This window comes from Canis lupus, chromosome 18 (assembly GCF_048164855.1).
Source record: "Canis lupus baileyi chromosome 18, mCanLup2.hap1, whole genome shotgun sequence".
NCBI classification, from domain to species: domain Eukaryota; kingdom Metazoa; phylum Chordata; class Mammalia; order Carnivora; family Canidae; genus Canis; species Canis lupus.
Genome location: NC_132855.1, coordinates 35696827 through 35719679, shown reverse-complemented (window position 1 = coordinate 35719679; position 22853 = coordinate 35696827). Strand labels below are relative to the sequence as shown.

The 22853-nt window shown below is 34.2% G+C and overlaps 1 long non-coding RNA gene across 4 annotated transcripts in view; it reads right to left on the bottom strand.

Moving 5' to 3' along the window:
• LOC140609524 (uncharacterized) overlaps nt 1–22853 on the bottom strand; it is a 167232-nt gene that overhangs the window by 103571 nt on the left and 40808 nt on the right. The window lies entirely within an intron of this gene.

Below are 22853 nucleotides of genomic sequence, written 5' to 3'. Positions count from 1 at the left end.
TTGACTAAAAAGTACAATGTCTACCTGCTCAGATCTTCACTGGAATTGCATGTTCATTTCTCAGTGCAATATTTTTAGAGGAAGATTTGAAGACCAGAGAACATCAAGATGGTAAAGGAAATATCATCTTGAGAGAATGGTTGAAAGTGCTTTGTATTGTCAAAACAAAGTCACACTATAAAAACTCATTAACAAAATCTTGATTTGAAGGCTGGTCTATTGGGAGACAAAGGAAAGCTATTCTGTGTTGCACCAATGAACCAAAAGCAATGGACAGAAGTATAAAGAGTCTGATTTCAGCTTAGTGTACTAACCACAACAACTACAGCTGCCAGACAACATGTAAGTTCAACTCATAGAATACTGATTGCACGAATTCACATCACAGAAGAAGAAATCCATGATCTGGAAGAGAAGAAACTAAGTGTTGGAAGTTCTGAACCTCTTGTGGGCTAGACTTATTAAAGAAGAATACAAATTTGTGCTCAATTATAAACTATATGCTTGTGCTCCAGGGTGAGATTTGAGATCTGTGTGTGTGTGTACATATTTTTTTTTCATACCAGGCTAGCTTATTATGAAAAATGTGTACAATTAAGATCAATACAACTCTATTTATTCATAATTTTGTGGGAAAAATGTTATAAAACAATTTCAATAAGATGTTTCCTGAAAACAGCATATGTCTTTATTTAACAGAATCCCACAATGACTCTGACCCTGAAGTCCCTTTGCTCCTAATACATCCAGCCTTTAAAGCCCCTCCACTTTTACCTGTTTCAATTATGCTAGCATTTTCTCCTAGATCCCATGAATTGGTAGGTTCCTGGCTAGTGAAAGATTTCTATCTATTCACTTATTCAAACAACAGACAGACACCTGAGGCAAACAGAAAATTCAGACTAATATTATACTAGGGATATAATTTAAGCCAATATTTAAATTCTTCATTTATATAGTTTTACTAATCTTCTTTGCAAAGACAAGCAAAGCTATTGAATTGATTGGAAATAAATATCTGGAAATACAATATACTTTGTCTGACTACCTATATATCTCTTTTTAAAAATAATAATATTTTTAATCCTCCCCTGCCTTAGCTGGATTCTAATTTAGGAATATCATTCAATAATTGACTAAAGTTGTAAAAGAAAATATGGAGCAGATGCTGTGATAGTGCGTTAGGATTCTCCATAAGTTCATTTTGATAGGATAAAAAGGTGGTTTATAACTTTATGAGGGTTTAAACCCTTTGAAAAATCTCAAAATCTTTGATTCTTTGGAGAAATATACATACTCAGATACAGACAAAAATGAGCAGCATGGTTTGCTCACTGTCCAACTGCTCGTCCAACTGCTCACACAATTTTCCAACTTTAGAAAACTAAATCCAATCAAATTTACTTAGAGAAACACACCGGAGTAAGTATTTTAAACCACTGGAGAAAGTATATTTCATTAGAAACTTGTGCAAATTTAAATCTACTAAATTGGTATAGTAAAAAGCACTGATATTTTCCAAAATAATTCTATACAAGCCATACAGTTTTATTCTGCCATATATGCAAGATGAAAGAGCAATGCTCCTTTTAGGAAAGGAATAAGTAAGGTTATACATAGATATGTGTGCTCGCCTAGCATCCTTCTTACGACGTAACTCATGGAAGTAGGAAGATTTGGGCCAGGATCCCTGGGTGGTGCAGCGGTTTAGTGCCTGCCTTTGGCCCAGTGCGCGATCCTGGAGACCCGGGATCAAATCCCCACATCAGGCTCCCGGTGCATGGAGCCTGCTTCTCCCTCTGCCTGTGTCTCTGCCTCTCTCTCTCTCTGTGTGACTCTCATAAATAAATAAAAATTAAAAAAGGAAGATTTGGGCCTTATGAAAAGTCCTAAACAAAGTACTTTTTCCTCCAGAAATAATCATGAGTATTGCAGAATGTCAAGATTCACTCTTTGACATTCTCTGTTCTGTTCCCTTCACTCTCCCAAGGACAATTCCATCTTTGCTCCTCTGAGGGAAATAAATATTAGGGGGAAGGAGGAAACTATTAGTTTAACTACAGAGCCAATGACACTATCTGGTGGCTAACCCCTCGAATATCAGAGTAAGGGAGAATGCAAAGAGATTAATAAAAATGGGAACGATGACTGTGTAGGTACTGTCTTCTAAAGCAACTGAGCTAATGAGTCACAAATTTTATAAACTTACATGTAGTCTTTCCAAACCCAGTATAAGCATTCAAATTCATTCTAGAACATTTTATAACCAAGGACCCATTTTATGGTAGCAAAAGTCTCTTAACGCACTTGCAAATTGAGCAGTTAAAAAATTGGCATCTTTTATATAGATAATTGGGAATTCACAAAGAGTGAAGCAGATATTGAGAATGTTTTGGTGAACAGAGATAAGTGAGCAACGCGCTACATTAATTTTTAAGACTCTGCATATTAATTTCTTCAAACAATTGCATCTCTTATGCTTGCCTAAGTTTTGAACACATTTTGATAAATCATATTTATTTAATAATATTTGATCATGCAAAATTAAACACGGTTAGCTTTTCCTTGTAATAGAATAATGCTCACTTAAGACTTCTTTTTGCCTTAAGACAGTTTCAAAGACCATGAGGCCTAGATTCCTGAACACCTATTTAAAATCTACAAACATTAGAGCAATCTCCTAAATATTGCTGAATCAAGTTACTTTCTCAATTTGAAACTCTAGTGATCCATTCTGAGATACTCTGTTACGACTTCAATGATCTGAACAAAAATAATAGTCACCAAATCACACTCTTGGTTACACAGTACCCATTTAAAAAATGAAAAATCAGGTTTACTGTGGGTGATTTAAGACAGTTGACAGTCTTTAAAATAAAAAATAAAATAAAACAGAGAAACAACATCTTAATATTCATTTTCTTCTAATTTGCATAAGTTATTTAAATTCTTTATGGTTGCTCATTACTTGTCTTGTTCTCTACCTTCTTTGCCTTTCATTTTCCTATAGTCAACATCCAGTCTTATAAAACTGCTTGTCATTTTCTAAAAAGTGCTATACTATTTTGTTCCTTGATGCCTTTGCATATGCTTCTGCTTCTAAATGCAACAATTTTTCCTCAGAATTCTTCTGTATAAATCATCTTTCAGGGCCATAACCAAGGATTTTTCATGGAAATATTTTGTGACTCCCCAAAGTCATAAATGTCTTCAGGTTGTTTTTTGTATGACTCTGTCAGTATTTATTGCACTGTGCTGAGATCATGGATTTTGTTATTTTTATCTTCTAGTTAGATATGAGCTCCTCTAGCAAAAGGACTTTGCTCTGTTCATCTAAATTTGACTATCATAGATCTGCAATAGAGGTTGTAGAACTGAGTAAATGAGTGAATCAACAAATGAAGAAATAGAGCCACAAACATCAGTGATTCTGTTTGCACTGCCATATGATTTAACCAAACTCCAAAAGGCATACATAGTAAACTAAATAGGAAATCTCTAAGCAAGAAATCAAATCAATCAATTCAATTAGTTAATAATTATTGCCATTACATTACAGATCAATTGCTTCAGTTATTCTAATGGCCCAATCAGTTTCATCACTGAGTTACTTTATATTCAAACCCCTATTCTGAAGTCAACATTAGCCAAGAAACTTGGAGTTTGCTCTCGAAAGCTGAAATTACCACTGAAAAAGGCACAGACTAACAAAATTATTTCAAAAAATCATTAGAAAGGTGGCACAGCAGTTACTTCTTCTCAGCAGTAAGATGCGATATAAAGATGTAGGTTTTGGAGTCAGACAGATACGGCTTCAGTTCCTGAAAACTTTACCTTCTAAATGTGGGATCTTGAATAAGATACCTTTCTTAGTCTTCTGCTTATTCATTTATTTTTATTTTAAAAAGTTGAATACTAACTTGTACCTCATGAATTGGGGTGGAGGAAGGGCAGGAGACTGCTGAGATAACATGAAAAATACCTAGTTCCATGTTTGATCCATAGCAATTAATAAATATTAGTTTAATCTTTTTACCACTTTTTGTTTACTAATGCTCCTACTTTGCTTGCCTTTGAAAATCTACTCATTGCTGGAGCAGTTTGATGGAGAATCACAGATGCCACCCAAACTACTTCTACACTTGGAACATAGCAGAAGTTAAACTGGTATAAGTGTAATGAGCATAATAATTACAGTTGACAACAACATGGTATTTCAAGGCACCAATTATTACCCCCCCCCATAGTAGTAGTCGAAGATCTGTGTATAATTTTGACTCCCCTCAAACTCAACATCTAATAGCATATTGTCCACCGGAAGCCTTAACAATAGCATAAATAATTGATTAACACATGTTTTATATGTCATATGCATTACATACTATATTCGTAAAGAAAAGTTATTAAGAAAATCATAAAGAAAAGAAAAAAACATTTACAGGATTGAACTGTACTTACTGACCAAAATCCATGTATAAGTGGACCTGTGTAGTTCAAACCCATATTGTTCAAAAGTAAACTGTATTTTCTTTCCTCCCTCTATCTCTCCCTCTCTCTTTTCCTATTTTCCTTCTTTCTTCTCTTTTTCCTCTTCCTGCTATTTTTTCCTTCTTTCTATGACTCTGAGCAAATCTAGGAAATACAAAGACATCTTAAAATTAAAACTTCATTTTTATGAAAATGTTAGAGTATCTTTTCTCATTTCATCTAAAATAGTCAATCATCTCTAATCTTTATTTCTAAATAAATTATTCTCCAGATTCAAAGTGCTTAAAACTCATCACAAGCTTATAAAATACTTTGTATTCTCTACATCAAAAACATACTTAAGGTACTTAAATGTACTTTATAAGTCTGTTGTTTTTTACCTTAGTAAAAAAAAAATTTATTAACTCATTTGTTTAATTTCGTATAAACAAAACAACCAATTGATTGATGAATCTTTCACTTTTCAGCTCATTGTTTGAACATTAGGTAGGTAGATACAAATTAAATTATGCCACTGAAGCAGGCATGATAGGAAGGCATTTTCTAGTACTGGCAGGGATTATAGCTACTAAAATAGACTTTTAAGGTATCAGACAACTATTTGGTGGAGAATGGTTAATAAACACTAATTAAGTCAGCTACAAAGAACCCTTGGGGGAAGATCAATATCATTAAGTGTTTAAACTGGCTTTTCACATTTACCGAATCCATGTGCAATTGGGCAAGCTGTAATTCCTCCTTTGCTTTCCTACTTTCTCCTCCCCTTTCATCTAAACTGAAAGTTGGCTTGCAGTTTACATTTCTAATCATCTCTTACTCTCTAAAGGAACTTAAGTTGCCTCATATATATTGTGTATTTCATAATCTTGTCCAACTCTGAGTTAATAAATGTGGTCAATATGTGAAGCTGATGAATCTGCTGAGATTAAGAATGAATATTGAGGCACCTTTAGTGGCTCAGTCCATTAAGCTGCTGTCTTTGGCTAGGGATGTGATCTCAAGGTCCTGGGATGGAGCCCTACATCAGGCTTCCTACTTAGCAGAGTCTGCTTCTCCCTGTGTCTTTCCCCCGGTTTGTTCCCTCTCTCTCAAATAAATAAATAAAAAATATATATATATATTTTAAAGAATGAACATTAACAAAACAAAGCAAAAATATATTCCTACTTGCTTCCTCCAAGGTAGAGTTCCAGGGTAAAACTCCAAGGTAAAATTGTATTGGATTAACAGGGAAAGTGGGAACAGTCCTGATGTTAGCACTAACTACCATAATAATGATCTAATTAATTATTATTAACTGGCCACAAACAGAAATCACCAGATCTGAAGTCTATTGTGAATACAAGCTGCCCTCAATTAATTATTGGTTACTTGAGGTGTCCTCTAGAGTAATAATCATAATCATAATCATAACCATAATCATAATAAAATATGCTTGGGGCACACTATGTATACTAAGTTCTTTATTTTTCATTCTTGTAGCCATAATTTGAGTTGGCATTATTATGATCCCTATTTTACAATAGGGATCTCCATTGTACAATGAATCATCCAAAGCTCATGTAAGTTAGATAATTACCAAAAATTCCATTGCTACTAGATGTTAAAGTTGGGATCTGAACTCAGACAACATGGTTCTATAGTCCATGTGCTATCTAAGACAACTTTCCATTTTGTTCAAGGCACCAAATTCTAATTTCACTGAAGCTGGGTCCAGGACTGCAGTCCTGGTAGGGAACCTATCAACAGCACCTTAAGCAATCACTGACAGTCAGTAATGGAATTAGATGTATAGGCAAAATTCAGCAGAATAAAGGCTAGAAACACTAGACAAAAGAAAAAAGGCAAAGTGATCAGAAAGGACACACTTGGAGGCTAGGATCTCAGAAATCTCTGCAAGAACATCTACCATTTCCTGATATATTGATATTCTAGATTTATTCTTCTCTCGCCAGGCCACCTGTAGCAGTATCTCCAAAGGATAGTTTTCAGCAACATACTAGTACTACACATAAGTTGTTTTTTTTAATGCTTATGTGCCAGGCCCTGAAAAAAAGGGCTTTAGGCACATTATTTCATTTATTCTTTGCAGCCTTATACAGAGATATTATTTGACTTATGTTAAAGTCAAATACACTGAAACTTAGGAGGTTAACTACATTTTTGAAAGTACAAATTAAGGAACGAAGTGATAAAAAATACAAATTTCACTGAAAAGTTATTTTATAGCCATTAGACTAGTAAGAGTAGAAAGATGTATAATTTCAAGTGTTGTGGATAGGAAACACATGATACACTTTCATACACTGCTAATGGGAGTATAGACTGGGGCATTTATCTTGCAAATCATTCTGGAGGTAATTAAATTACCCATTAAATTACCAATTCTCATTTCAGATGTGTATCTGAAGATACATGCCATAAAATTCTACAAGAATATAAGAATGTTCATTACATCATTGTTTGTGATAGTAGGGAGTTACAGGTGTCCATTACAAAAGTGCCAAAAAGCAAAATTGTTGTAGAAGACCAACATAAGCTGTCATGCAACAGATGGAAGCAAATGTATGTGTGCATATGTGTCAGCATGGCTAGAGCTTAAAACATTATCTAGAATGGATAAAGTATTTGTAAATCATATATCTCATAAGGAATTTGTATCCTCTATACAAGAAAACTTACAAATCAGTAATAATAAGACAAATAACATAAATAAAAATGAGCTAAGGATATGAATAGATACTTCTCTGAAGATATACAAGTGTCAATGAGTCCATAAAAAGAAGCTCAACATCATTATTCATTAAGGAAATGTAAATCAAAATCATAATTAAATACCACTACACATCTACTATAATGTATATAATAAAAAAGACAAAAAAACAGTGTTGGTAGAGATGTAAAGAAATTGAAACACTCATACATCATTGATGGGATTGTAAAATGGTGCAGCAATTTTGGAAAACATTGGGATTTCCTTAAAATGTTAAATATAGAGTTGTCATGTGATCCAGAAATTCTACCCCTACATATATACCCAAGATCATTGAAAATATATGTTTATATAAATCCAAACATTTACAGCAGGATTGCTTACAATAGCCAAAACTAAAAACAACCCAAATGCCCATCAACAGATGAATAGGTAAGCAAAATGTGGTATATTCATACAATGAAATATTACGTACTTTTCAAAAAATGAAGTACTGATACACACTACTAAAACATGGGTAAACCTTGAAAACATTATGCTATGTGAAGGCCAGTCAAAAAGACCACATATTATGTGATCCTATTTATATAAAATGTTCAGATTAGGAGAATCTACAAACACAGAAAGTAGACTAATGGCTTTGTAAGAGTAGAGAGATGAGTCGAGAGACTGAGGAGTGCTACTAAATGAGTACAAGATTTCTTTTAAGGACAGGAAAATGTTCTAAAATTGTTCCTGGAGATAGTTCCACAATCTTATGCATATACTAAAAACTACTGGATTGTACATTTTAGATGAGTGAATTGTATGGTAGGTGATTATAAATAAAAATTTCTTCAATATGCTATTAAAATAAAATAAAACATAGTACTGAATATTGTAAGCAAAATGGCAAAGTGAGCAGCTCCAAGCTCCCATCACCTGCCAAACATCCAAAGAAAGCACAAATTTTCAGAACTAACTTTCAGAACCCTGGAAAAGGTTTACAGCAACCAAATGAATGCTGAGTTAAGAAAAAAAAAAAGCAATTTAAAATGGTTAGAAAGTTTTGTGGAATTTTTAAAGGATTTTATTTGTTTATTTGAGATAGAGCATGAGTAGGGGGAGGGGAAGAGGAAGAGAGAGAGGAACAAGCAGACTCCCCACTGAGTAAGGAGCCTGACATAAAGTTCGATCCAAGGACCCTGAGATCATGACCAGAGCTGGTCAGATGTTTAACCAATTAAGCCACCCAGGGGCCACTGTAGAATTTTTATTTGCCCTTGTCCTAACCACTCCTTGATAGCCAGTATTCTCAGAGTAGATCCCTGATTCCTAGTTTTGAATACAGAAGTCATCTTATCTGCAAATAATTGCATAGATCTGTTCTCATCTGAATGGGGGTCCCTGACTCACTTAAGGCACTGTCTCTGTTTTCCCTAATTTGGAACTCCCCCTGTCCAGAAAAGCGGTAACAATTGGGGCAAAATATTAGGATTTAGTCATAAAATAGACCATGTAAGGCCTGGGAGAAATAAAGAAATAAGCACATACAAAGAAACTAGAGAGTATGTCCCATTCACATTTGACAGAAAGTACCCTTGCAGAAGTCCAGACATTAGAATTACAAGATAAGCTTTAAAACAATTGTCTTAGGGCAGAGAACGGGCCTATTCCTCTTCCTATCCTCAGGCCCTGACATCTATGACATCAGGAGGCAGTCAATAAATATTTATTGAATGAATGGATGAATAAAGGCATGTTTTGCTCCATTAAATAAATAAATAAATAAATAAATAAAACAATTTTCTTTTTTTTTTTTTTAAAGATTTATTTATTTATTTATGATAGAGAGAGAGAGAGAGAAGCAGAGACACAGGCAGAGGGAGAAGCAGGCTCCATCCCGGGAGCCTGACGTGGGATTCGATCCTGGGTCTCCAGGATTGCGCTCTGGGCCAAAGGCAGGTGCTAAACCGCTGCGCCACCCAGGGATCCCCAATTTTCTTAAATATGTTCAAAGAGCTAAAGGAAATCATGGACAAAGAATTAAAGGAAATCAGGAAAACAATGTATAAACAAAATAATAATATGAACGGAGAGATCAAAATTATAAAAAGAACCAAGCAAATTCTGGAGCTGAAAAGTACAACTAAATTTGTTTCACCAAAGAAAATGAACAGGCAGATTTGAGCAGGCCAGAGACAGAATCAGGAAACATGAGGATAAGACAATTGATACTTTCCAGTCTGTGGAGTATAAAAAAGAAAGAGCCTAAGAGATCTGTGGGACACTGTCAAGTGGACCAGCATCTGCTGTCTGGGAGTCCCGGAAGAAGAGAGAAGGGTCAGAAAGCATATTTGAGTAGTAACGTCTGAAAGCCTCCCACCCAAACTGAGATATACATTCATTCCCCTTCAAAGTGAATTCAAAGTCCATTTGAATTATTTATATAAAAATATACACTTTTAAATCTCTGATTTCGTCATCTCCAAGGTCATCTCCATGACCTTCACTCTTAATCCACCTCAGCTACCTATTCCTACAGCCTCATGACAGCCTTGCACATCAATCAGAACTGCTCTTTCTCTGAAACAAGAAATTCAAAGGTCATTTTTTAAAGATGTGATTTATTTACTCATGAGATACACACACACACACACACACACACACACAGAGAGAGAGAGAGAGAGAGAGAGGCAAAGGGAGAAGCAGGCTCCATGCAGGGAGCCAGATGTGGAACTTGATCCCAGGTCTCCAGGATCATGCTCTGGGCTGAAGGCAGGTGCTAAACCGCTGAACCACCCGGGCTGCCCAAGAAATTCAATAACCAACTTGCACTACACAAGCCCAGCTCCTTAGTTACTCTCATTTCACTTCTTTTTTGGCAGCATCAAGACCTTCAGCCTTGTGATTCTCCCAAGTTCTTGACTCCTCAATCTTTCTTATCTTTCCCTCTTTCCTAATCCAGTTTTGGTTTTATATTGTACCTTTTCAAATCTATTGATTCTTTCCCATAACTTCTTTTCATAACATCCAGTTTGCCAAACCTTTTCTTATGTCTGTACCTTGGCCACTGTTGGCTCTACTTATATGTATAGTAGTATATTTATTTACTACTTTGAGATCTAGAAATGTGTGTCCTTCCTCTTCAGAAAATCAATTCTTCTATATTTCCCTAGTAAGTTTATTTTCTATTCTTCATAGTACCATGTCTTCCTCAGAATTTCTTCCTTCTTTACAAACCTGTAACAGTGCCACCTCCCTTGTTACTCTTGATAGACAATCTCAACTAACCTATTAATTATCCCCTCCATGTTTTTATCTGTCATTTGATTATCATCTTTCTTATCAACATCTTATCGTAATCAAATATTTTACAAACTCAATAAATCTCCCTGAAGCCCATATCCAAGTGTCCCTGCCTCAAATATCAACCCATCCCCCATTTTACAAGTGTGAGCTTCTTCAGTGGATTACCCTAAGCTTTCCTTATATCCTAACTTCCTAAAATCTTCTTAATGCAATAAAAATATTTTTCCTTCCTAACACCCCAAAGCTGACCAATGTGATCACTGAATTACAAGTGGCTGAATTCAACAGACAGTCTGCACATATTATGCTACTTAGTTGTCTTTAGTATTTGCACTATTTACTACCCTCACTTTGAAATACTCTTTTCTTTTGGCCTCCATGGTACCCAATGTCCTTGACATTCTCAAAAACATTTGTTGGCTTTTCTTTCCAACACTTTAAGGGTAATTTTCTATATACTTCCTTTATTTCACTCACTCAGTGCTTCTCAAATATTTTGGGGTTTGGGGTAAAAGTCACATCTCAGTAGTGAACTTTAAGAGCAACAGATCTCCATCTTCTGCATCAATAGCCATGTCAAAGATACCTGGTTCCATCACTGGTAGGAGTGACAACACTTAAGACCAACAAAAGATTTTTGTTAACATAGCTATTGGTAGTTGGAGGAATAATGAATAGAGGAGTGGTTTTGAAATCTAGGCTCAACAAACATAAAAGATGTTTTCATTCACTATCAGATAACAATTTGTGGATCAGTGGAAGAACCCATGGAAACTAATAGCAATATTTGTAGAAGGAGGCTTCTACTTGTAAATCATATTTGGATTCTTTTTACAAGAGTTGGTTAAGGCTAGGACATATTGATGGAACATGAAATTAAATAAGTACAATATCTAATAAAAAGAAAAGTAGTTTCATGCAGTTGACATTAAGTAAAGAGAAATAAATTTCAAGGTGAATCTCAGTCATTCCCCACTATAATAATTCCAAACAAAAGAATTAGTTCTGTTTTTATTTTATTATTTTTATCTTATTTTATTATTTTTTAATTTTTTACTTTGATTACAGTTAGCTAACTTACAGTGCTATATTATTTTCAAGTGTACAATATAGTGATTAAACAATTCCATACATCTCCCAGTGCTCATCATAACAAGTGCACTCCTTAACCCCATCACCTATTTCACCCATCTCCCTACTTCCCTTCCTTTTGCTAACCATCAGTTTGTTCTCTAAAATTAAGTCAATTTATTAGTTTCTCTCTCTCTATCTCTCATTTTTTTCCCTTTGCTCATTTGTTTCTTGAATTCCACATAGAAGTGAAATCATATGGTATTTGCTTTCTCTGACTTATTTTTCTTAGCATTATACTCTAGCTCCATCCATGTCATTGCAAATGGCAAGATTTCATTATTTTTATGGCTGAGTAATATTCTATATGTATTCTATATGTATATAATATTCCATATTATATATCCTATATATTAAAATAGATATATATTATATATAATATATATCATATATACATTAATATATAGGATATATAATATGGAATATTTTATATATGGATGTGGATAAATATCTTCTTTATCCATTCATCAGTTGATGGACACTTGGTCTGCTTCCATATCTTGGCTATTGTAAACAATGCTGCAATAAACAAGGGTGCATGTATCCCTTTGAATTAGTGCTTTTTTTTTTTAATTCTTTGGGCAAATAGCTAGTAGTGCAATTATTAGATGATAAGATGTTTTATTTTTAACTTTTTAAGAAACTTCCAAACTATTTTCCATAGGAGCTGCACCAGCTTGCATTCCCATGAATAGTGCACAGGTGTTCCTTTTTCTCCACATCTTCACCAACACTGGTTTTTTGTTGTTTGTTTGGTTGGTTTAGTTTGGTTTGATTTTTTAGGGGAAGATAGGGGTACAGGGCAAGGAGAGAATACATAGGCTCCATACCCAGTGTGGAGCCTAATGCATGATTCCACATGGGCCTCAATCTCACCTCAAGATCATGATCTAAGACAAAATCAAGAGTCAGATGTTTAACTGACTCAACCACCCAGGCTCCCCTTACATCTGTTGCTTTTAGTGTTGTTGATTTTGTCATTTTGACAGGTGTGACGTGATATGTAATTATAATTTTGATTTGCATTTTCCTGATGTAAGTGATGATGAACATCTTTTCATGTATCTATTGGCCATCTGAAGATCTTCGTTGGAGAAATGTCTGTTCATGTCTTCTGCTCATTTTTAAATTGGATTATTTGGTTTTTGAATATTGAGTTTCATAAATTCTTTATATATTTTGAATACTAACCCTTAATCTGATATGTCATTTGCAAATATCTTTTCCTATTCTGTAGATTGCCTTTTAGCTTTGTTGATTGTTTCCTTTGCTGTGCTGAAACTTTCTATTTTGATGTAGTCCTAATAGTTTATTTTTGCTTTTGTTTTCTTAGCCTCAGGAGACATATCTAAGAAAAAATTGCATGGCTGATGTTAGAATAATTACTGCCTGTGTTCTCCTGTAGGATTTTTATGGTTTTACTTTTCACATTTAGGCCTTTAATCCATTTTCAAGTTATTTTTGTGTATAATTTAATAAAGTGATCCAGTTTCATTCTCTTACATGTTGCTATCCATTTTTCACAGCACAATGTGTTGGAGAAACTATCCTTTTCCCATTGGGTAGTTTTTCCTGCCTTGTCAAAGATTAATTAATCACATAGAATTAGTTCTGTTTTTAAAGGAGATACTGTGTATTTACCCTTTCAGCTCTATCCTATAAAGAATTATTCACTCTTCCTACTTCTCTCATAAACTCAGGTTGCAGAGTCTTCTCACATGAGTTTCAATTAATTTATTAAGGTAGCAATTTTCTTCTAATTTTTTTATTTAGATAAAATTTTCCTCTAACTAAAGAAAAAATTATATCAATAAAACATTTTTCCAGGTGAAATCATCATAGATTTAGTATTTATGCATTAGGAAGAACATCAATTTAATTAAAAAAATAGAATTTTTTGAAAAAATAATCATGTTAACCTGCAGTTGGAGAATTTATTAGAAAATGATTAATCTTTCTGTGGTGTGTCTATTGTCATATTAAATATCTGTTCAAATCAATGAACTGCATCCACAATAGTTTAAAAATTTTATAAGTAGGTACCAAGACTCTCCAAAAGTTATCCCAACTTTGAAAAACTAAGAGCTTTTCCCCTAAGGTCAGGAAGACAGCAGGGATGTACAGTACACTATGACCACTGCTGTTCAACACAGTACTAGGAGTCCTACCCTCAGCAATCAGACAACAAAAAGAAATAAAAGGCATCCAAATCAGCAAAGAAGTCAAACTTTCACTCTTTGCAGATGACATGATATTCTATATAGAAAACCCAAAAGACTCCACCCCAAAATTGCTAGAACTGATACAGGAATTCAGCAAGGTGGCAGGATATAAAATCAATACACAGAAATCAGTTGCACTGCTATACACTAACAATGAGACAGAAGAAAGAGAAATTAAGGAGTCAATACTATTTACAAAGGCACCCAAAACCATAAGATACCTAGGAATAAACTTAACCAAGGAAGCAAAAAACCTATACTCAGAAAACTATAGAGCACTCATCAAAGAAACTGAGGAAGATACAAAGAAATGGAAAAAGTTTCCATGTTCATGGATTGAAAGAATATTGTTAAAATATCTATGCTACCTAGAGCAATCTATACATTCCATGCAATCCCTATCAAAATACCATCAACTTATTTCATAGAATTGAAACATATAATCCTAAAATTTGTATGGAACCAAAAAAGACCCCAAAAAGCCAAAGGAATGTTGAAAAAGAAAACAAAAATTAGTAGCCTCACAATTCTGGACTTCAAGCCCTATTACAAAGCTGAAATCATCAAGACAGTATGGCACTAACACAAAAATAGACACAGAGATCAATGGAACAGCATAGAGAACTCAGAAGTAGACTCTCAACTCCATGGCCAGCTAATCTTTGACAAAGCAGGAAAGAATATCTCATGGAGAAAAAGGCAGTCTCTTCAACAAAGGTGTTGGGAAAATAGGACAGCCACATGCAGAAGAATGAAACTGGACCATTTCCTCACACCATACACAAAAATAGACTCAAAATGGACGGAAGACCTCAACGTGAGATCCATCAGAATCCTAGAGGAAAACATAGGCAGCAACCTCTTTAACCTTGACTGTAGCAAATTTTTGCTAGACTCATCTCCAAAGGCAAAAATGAATTATTGGGACCTCATCAAGATAAAAGGCTTTCATACAGCAAAGGAAATAGTCAACAAAACCAAAAGACAATTGACAGAATGGGAGAAGATATTTGCAATTGTCTTATCAGATAAAGGGCTAGTATCCAAAATGTATAAAGAACTTATCAAACTCAACATCCAAAGAACAAATAATCCAATCAAGAAATGGCCAGAAGATATGAACAGACATTTCTCTATAGGAGACATACAAGTGGCCAACAGACACATGAAAAAATGCTCCACATTATTTGGCATCAGGGAAATACCAATCAAAACCACAATGAGATACCACCTCACACTAGTCAGGTTGGCTAAAATTAACAACTCAGGAAACACCAAATGTTGATGAGGATGCAGAGAAAGGGGAAACCTCTTGCACTGTTGGTGAGAATGCAACCTGGTACAGCCACTCTGGAAAACAGTATAAAGGTTCCTCAGAAAGTTCAAAATAGAGCTACCCTATGATCCAACGATTGCATTACTGGGTATTTACCCCAAAGATACAAATGTAGTGATTCAATGGGGCACATGCATCCCAATGTTTACAGCAGCAATGCTCACAATGGCCAAACTGTGGAAACAGCCCAGATGTCCATCAACAGATGAATGGATAAAGAAGATGCAGTATATATATATATATATATATATATATATATATATATGAATTATTGGGACCTCATATATATAATGGAATATTACTCAGCCATCAAAAATGAAATCTTGCCATTTGTAGTAACATTGATAGAACTAGAGAACATTATGCTAAGCAAAATAAGTGAATCAGAGAAAGATAATTATCATATCATCTCACTCATGTGTGGAATTTAAGAAACAAAACAAAGGATCATAGAGGAAGAGAGAAAAAAATAAAGCAGGACAAAATCAAAGAGGGAGACAAGACATAAGAGACTCTTAATCTTAGGAAACAAACTGAGGGTCACTGGAGGGCAGGAGGGTGGAGTAACTGGATGATGAACATTAAGGAGGGCATATGACGTAATATGTACTGAGTGTTGGGATGCCTGAGTGGCTTAGCAGTTGAGTGGCTTCAGCTCAGGGCATGATCCCAGGGCCCTGGGATCGAGTCCCACATTGGGCTCCCCACAGGGAGCCTGCTTCTCCCTCTGCCTATGTCTCTGCCTCTCTGTGTGTCTGTCTCTCATAAATAAATAAATAAAATCTTAAAAAAAAAAAGCAGTGAGTATTATATAAGACTGATAAATCACTGACCCCTAGCTCTCAAACCAATAATACATTATAAGTTAATTAATTTAATTTAAATAATTTTTTTTTAAGTTACACCAACCTTTACTTCCAGGCTTGTCCCTCATAAAATTTATTGACTGAACAAACAAAAAGAAACTTGCTTTCCAAATAGGCAAATAGATTCATTATCATCTAAACACATATCATTTCCTCATCTCCTCATTTATTTTTTAAATACCTTGTAATTTTATTTATTGCACTGTATCTCCATCTCAGAAGGCCTTTCTCTTACTTACCTATTTAAATGCTACTTACACTCAAAACCTTGACTAAACGTATTCTCTTTAAAAGTTTTTGACTGAGCACTCTCAAGCCCATTGTGATCTTTCTTCCTAGACTACCTTGCACAAAAAATGATTGTTTTAAATAATATAATATTCAAAATGTGCTATACCAAAGCATGTATGTTTTGCAAGTGTTTATATTTGAAGGATATGACCATTATAATTATTGCCATTTTGACTATTCCCAAAACAGTACATGCTGGTCTTTACTGTTATTTAACCTCTCATGTTTTCCAATGTCCCCCCAAAGAGGTTATCATCTAGGTACCATACCTCAGCCGCTTCACATTGAATACAGCTACAAACACACCATGTTCAATGATAATTTAAGAAATAAAAATTGAAGAAAAACGAAGGAAGAAGGGAGAAAAAGAAGGAGGGAAAAGCAGAAGCAAAAAATTTACAAAACACGGGGCAAGTAAAGTGGCCCTCATTGATCACTAACCTCCAAGTCACTTTATAAACACCTTTTCAAAACAGCCTGCAGATTTAGGTTGGTGAATTAATGTTTGTAAAGTTGCTTAAATATTATACAATGCTATACAGATATAAGCATTAAAAACTAATCTAAATCTGATATCAGAATAGCTTCTGCTCTCAATACTGTTGAATTGAATTGTCTTTTGAATTTGTCCCACACCACTCTGTCCCTTAGTAAATTTAGTGAAAATTGTGCAATACTTGTGGGATTTAGAATGGTTCAGAGTGAATTATAATGAAATTCCGTGAGGAGTCAGTCATCCTATTACTATGAAATACTTGTTTTCTTTCCAGGGAGACAAAAGTCCTTAACTATAGACAAGAGATTTGCTATATAGCCAGGACATTAAAAACTCACTTCAAATCTTCTTACCACTTTAAATATATATTTGAGAAAGCAAGCTATGATTCCTAAAGAGGTTGATTTTTAGGTCATTTAAAAGTCCCCATTACAGGTTCCACAATAGGTATATTAGTATACACAAACATGTATTTACACAGAACATAAAATCCTTCATGCAAATGTGCTTTTAAATCTAGCATAGGGGTGATTGGATGGCTCAGTCTATTAAACATCTACCTTCAGCTCAGGTCATGATCTTAGGGCCCTGGGATCACATTGAGCTCCTCACTCAGTGGGGAGCCTGCTTCTCTCTCTCCTTCTGTCCCTGCCCTTGCTCATGAGCTCTCTCACAGTCTCTCTCTCAAATAAATAAATAAAATCTTAAAAGTCTAGTATAAATCTCTGTATATTTGAGCAAATTTCTGTTGCCAGTTGTGTTTACTATAAAATAAATCACAGGGATCCCTGGATGGCGCAGCGGTTTGGCGCCTGCCTTTGGCCCAGGGTGCGATCCTGGAGGCCCGGGATCGAATCCCGCATTGGGCTCCCGGTGCATGGAGCCTGCTTCTCCCTCTGCCTGTGTCTCTGCCTCTCTCTCTCTCTCTCTCTCTCTCTCTGTGACTATCATAAATAAATAAAATTAAATTTAAAAAAATAAATCACAGAGTTGCTATTACACCTTAGAATTGTTTTAAATAATGTATGGGACAAGAAAAAGAAAATGAAAAAAATAATTTAATTGCCAGAGAGATTCAATTAGTTAAATGGGGACACTTTTAAATAAAAGAAAGTTTATATGTCTTCATGTTTACATATTAATGTAATTTTACATCCATATGTAAAATGTTAAATTCCCTTCTATTACCTTTTGAGTGTCCTTAAAATACTATCCAGTTGAAGTTCCTCTTGTCTGCATTTCCTAGCTGATGGTTTTTCTATTTGAAATATTTTAAATTTATTTTTAGAGGGCACTTAAAGTTAAATATTGTAGCAAAGGTACTAGTTTGAAAGTACTCTTTGCAATAATGATTCTAAAATACAGTAGCTTAAAAATACAAAGTCAACAGAATAGTTTCAGCAGAGTTTTGGGCAAGATATTCTAAAAAGTCTTCCTGTCACAAAACAAGTTCTCATGAAATGAGACTGTCAGTGATTCCCTGTGTTCAAATTTCACCTCTTTAAAAACACACACTCATATTGGATTAGGGCCCACCCTGATGGCCTAATCGCAATTTGGTCATCCAATTTGGTCATCCCAAAAGACCCTATTTCCAACTAAGGTCATATTCATAGGTTCTGGATGTAAATTAATGTAATTTTATGAAACAATCTGGCAGAGATTAATTAGAATATCTCACAGATATACATGGGTATATATTAAAACTTAATTAAGATTTTTATAAATAGCTTATATTTATTCATGTGATAACAGACTCTGCTTCAAGATAGAATTCTGAATGGAAAAACACAAATTAAAATGGAAAAAAATGAATCACATTTTCACTTTGCAAAGCTGTGATATATATTTTCCTTTTTATCTGTTTTACTTTGTCATTAAAGTCACATAGATTCACAAGAGATGTCAAACTAATTGAGATATCTCTCAACTTGGTGTAGAAAAAGGTCACACTTAATCAAAGCAGATCAACTTATTCACCAAGTCTTGGTCTTGGCCATAATGTAGCATCACAGACTTCATAGTGAATTTATCTTGTGTATTCATCTGTTAAAAGTTAATTAAACTCTGTTTATTTAAAGGTAACACAATTTGCAAATACAACATGCCATAAGGCTGAAAGAGGAAAACCTTCCACACATATCCATGTATATGCTCAAATTCTGAAACAATAAACAGCTTTTGTAGTCTTTAGATAGATGTCTAATATCCACATTTGAAAAAAAAATGCTATTTTTATTATGAGTAAATAGAATGGCCAATTAAAATAGAAAAAAATAGAAAATAAAATTTGTTAATATAGTGAAATAAATCTGTTAACATCTTTATGTAAAAGAAGGACTCAAACTGATTGGTATAGAATTTCCTCAAATATTACAGTCCAGATAAAATTAGTCAAAATAGCAGGTACAAAACAAGTAGGCTCTACCTTTATTAACTCCATGAAAATCTGACCCCTTCTTTAAAGTTCGAGAAATTCCTTGGGGATGTCTCCCATGCTCTTCTGAATAGGATTATGTAACCAATTACATGCTCATTTTCCTCCAGTATTGTTTCCTGTTTGATGTTGGGTAACAATTTTATTTATTATAAAGAAACTGAATTAATCAGAATCATGCCAAGAATATAAAAACTAAGTGTTCAAAGCAAAACATAATATAAGGAATTGGACAGAGTTGATGGATGTAATAAGCCAAACAAAATGGTGAGATAAAAGAAAGATTTGTCATAGCAGGAAGCTGCTGTGAACCCTAGGCTGAATGGACAAAGAAGAAAGGTGGTATAGACAGATCCCACAGGCCATGATGACCCAGCTAGAAAGACTATGGCTGTCTGGAGTTAGTGCCATGGAGAGGACACACCTGTTGCCAGAGACACCACGTAGTTTTCCCTTTTCTTCATTATTTTAAATATTCTGCTGCCTATTAACTGAAAGCCAATGGATGTGAAAAGCATGTATCAACTAAGGTCAAGCTTGGAAAAAAGAAATATTGGAGATTTGTTGAAACAGAAAGGTCGTGTTACAGAGAATTTGTTACACCACTGATAGAACTAAAAGCTATCATTTAGGGGGTAAAACAAAATCAGGAAGTCTCTACCATTCCTAGAGAAGGCCACCATCTGTACTACCAGATCGCAGGGGCATCTGGCAGGAGTTAGAACTGCAGGAAGCACTGCTCAGTGGTATGTGGGACAATGGAGACAATCAGTCTTTAGTAACTTAGAGACGGGGGACATCTTTGCTTTCCCTCCATTTCCTCTTAAACAGAGCTGATATTATGTAGATTCTGAAGCTGCCTGTGGTTTGCTCCTATCTACTGATATTTGTAGAATCATGAGAATCACCTGTGACCCACTTTTGTTGTATAGCTTATCCATGGATCCCTGGTTTTGATCTTAAGAGCTCTGTTTTTATGAGGAGATTCATAGAAACTTACCAGCTGTGTGGTTATCTATCTATCTACCTATCTATCCACATATATCCACAACTATTCTATTGCCTTCCTCTTTCCTTTCTTTTTTCATTCATTCTTTCTTTTTCATTCCCCTTTTTACGTCTCAAATCACTTTAAATGTATTTATTTATGGTCTTGAAAGCAGTTTCACCATGTGATATATCCCTATTCCTGTTGTCTAATTTTTGTATTAGTAGATCTGCTGACTCCTCTTTATTGTGGGGCTTTCCTTGTGGTTTTAATAATTTAATCTGTGTGCTCACACATTAATGTCTGCAAACTATGAAACTATTGGTAACCCCTGAAAACTAGTCACTTTAGAGCAGGTTAGTGTTTTCTCAGGTTTATCAGAAATTTGGAACAACCTTTCATGGTTATCTTTTGACTTGTGGTCCCTAGACCATATAGCTACTACAGAGTCAACCTCCACCTCTTTTATGTTGAAAGACCAACCTTTTCATGAATTCTCAGGAACTTATTTTTTAAACTTATGCTGAGTTCAAAGATAAAAACATTTCCTTGTTTTTTACCTGTGTTTATTGACCTATAAACTCAAGTTTATGTAGGGATACCACTATTAACTCCTTCCTCCCTCAAGATCTTGGCCTTATTTTCTTCCCTTTTAATGATACTAAATCCCAACCATTGCTTCAAGGCCTTCCTTTAAATCTTTTTTTTTTTAAATGGATCTTTGTGACCTGTAGGGATTTTTTATTTACAGTATTTTGAGCTTTCCCTTTCTAAGGCTGTTTGCTACACTTTTGGAGGGTATTTCTTAAACAACAGAATTTTCAGTTTGACAGGAACAACTATCTCCAATCTATGGCACTTGCACAACTGGAACTAAAGAAAGACTTTCCAAAAACAGATTTCCATTTCCAGATCCTTATTCTTCACTGCTCTCCTAAAATGTATCTACCTGATTGCACTTTCACTGTTCTCAGTTGCCATCATTCTTTTTGAAATTATCCTCTTCCTATGTTAATATAAAGGTCTAAGTCCCATTGCTCCCTTATCTTGTAAGGTTCATTTCCATGGATACAGACATCCCAGCCTGCCAAATAAAGGGGCAATTTGGGTCTTTGTTGAGAAAATCAATGGCTCAAAGGATAACAAATAGTTCAGCAATTTCAGTGCTTTCCAATTTTTGCTTAGTGCAACAAAATTAGAATGGAACCAAACTGACTTTTATTAGTTCGTAAAAAATAATGTCTATTGGCAAGTCACAACGTGACTTTTGGCATGAAATCCAAACAATGTTCAAAGAATGAAACAACATTGCTATAAAAATCCCTTTCTTTTTCCACACTACTTTTTGTGACTGTGATTTCTCAATGATTCCTTTTACAAACACCCACACACACACAAACAAAAAGCAGGAAAAGAGTTACTACTAAACCTAACTTCTCTCTGAAATGTCCATCAAAATATGTATAAGCTAATTGTGAAAACACTTAATCATACCAATAAGAAATGCATTTTACCATAAAATTTTACATTTTAAGATTGTTTTCAAAATTGGCAATATATTTATTTTTTGATAAATTGTATACTAGTAATAATTGGAATGATAATTTAATCCAGAAGAAAAATTTCAATGATTTGAGTATTATACTTCCCAGAAATTTAAAATAAATTATATATTTGCTTTTGTAATTTATGAAAAGAAATATAAATGTATATATGCACAGTTATTGCAGTATACTATACTAATTACAAAATACATTGAAACATAAAATATATTAGGGTAACTTTCTACAGGGAAGTGGAAAAAATATGAGTTTTAAGTGAAAAAGTAACCAGTTAAAATTTCTAATTATAAAAAAAGAATATTAATGCCTTGATATAATTTTTTAGGTGGTTATGGTGGATATTAAATTAACACAATATTTAGAGGAATCTAAATACATTGAATACATTTTTTAAAGTGATAAAATTTCATTTAGCATACCTATACTCTAAACAGACTTGAAATTACATTATTTGTAGAAATTTAAATTTCAACAAAGTATGCTAAAATTAAGATAACAACAATGTGTAAAGGTGTGCACCATTGTCCAAAATTATTTTCTAGAAAAGTGTGCAAAATGTTAGAAGATCACTAATCTAATCTGCAACATTGATGGCTATAGAAATTCTACTTAAATTGAATGCATCTTTATAAAAATATTTTTCAAAATTGCATATCATATCAGTGATTCAGCTGGATAGCCTGATATATCTTGTTTTCCTTTTCAGAAGCCTCCTACATTTCTAAAGGCTTATTTATAGAAGTTCCTTTTACCCAATGTATTATGTCTGGATGTCAAGAAAAAATTACAAGGCTTACCAAAAATCAAAAAGCTCAATTTGAAGAGACAGAGCAACCACTGGAAACAGACATGGCAGGGATGTTGGAACTATCAGACTGGGAATTTAATAAACTATGACTAATATGCTAAGAGCTACAAGAACAGATGGGCAATTAAAGCAGAGAGATGGAAATCCTAAAAAAGAACCAAAAAAAATGCTAAAGATAAAAAATATTGTAACAAAAATGATGAATGTCTTTTATAGGCTTATTA